Source organism: Orbicella franksi, chromosome 11, assembly GCF_964199315.1.
Source record: "Orbicella franksi chromosome 11, jaOrbFran1.1, whole genome shotgun sequence".
Classification (NCBI taxonomy): Eukaryota; Metazoa; Cnidaria; class Anthozoa; order Scleractinia; family Merulinidae; genus Orbicella; species Orbicella franksi.
In genome coordinates, this window is record NC_138155.1 from 11294401 (window position 1) to 11295088 (window position 688).

The 688-nt window shown below is 33.6% G+C and overlaps 1 protein-coding gene across 2 annotated transcripts in view; it reads left to right on the plus strand.

Moving 5' to 3' along the window:
- LOC145460347 (progranulin-like) overlaps positions 1-74 on the plus strand; it is a 13647-nt gene extending 13573 nt beyond the window's left edge. For both annotated transcript variants that reach the window (XM_081445129.1, XM_081445128.1), the window contains one exon: positions 1-74. This exon is cut by the window's left edge and continues 1759 nt beyond it. The gene's annotated coding sequence lies outside the window, so the exon portion shown is untranslated.
- The last annotated feature ends 614 nt before the right edge of the window (positions 75-688 follow it).

A 688-nucleotide genomic window follows, 5' to 3' on the forward strand; every position in this document is an offset into this window, starting at 1 on the left:
GCAAATCTGAGTCGTTTACATACAAACTATATGCTCAGTTTGATTCGATAAAACAAGGTTGTCTCAAAAATAGGAGTTCAATGAGTTCATTCAGTCTTAAATAAATACTGAGTTATCTAATCCTCTTTCTTGCATGACAATCTTTTGTACCATCAATAAATAATAATAATAATAATAATTTTATGATGACAACTAATAATAATAATAATAATATCATTTCGTTGATATGTAAACGTTTGAAATTCTATTTTTCCAATTGGGAATCTAATTAATTCAAGGTCTTGTATCAATGAAATTAATTGTAATAACACTCTTATATAGAGCCAGTGTAATGGGGTTGACAGGCCTACATGATTCCCAAACGTGTGTTTTAGCCTTTTTTTTTCATAGCTTGGCTCTCACGAGTATATCTTTGAGCAAAAGCCCTCTTTTGCATAAAAAGAAGGGCGAATCCTTGTATATTTCGCTCAGTAGTGGTTGTTATTCTATTAAATGCCATTTTCCACAGTTTAAACTTTGGCACGAGGGCGACCACGCACCGTTCACAAGGGTCTTCATGATTCACCAAACGAAACAATAGGTATACAACACAAACAATTCCCCTAGCCCTAAAAACAAAAGAGGTGCAGATTAACAAGAACGAATCAAAATAGAAGTTTTAAAGAGTTGCAGGTCATCTGTGGCACTC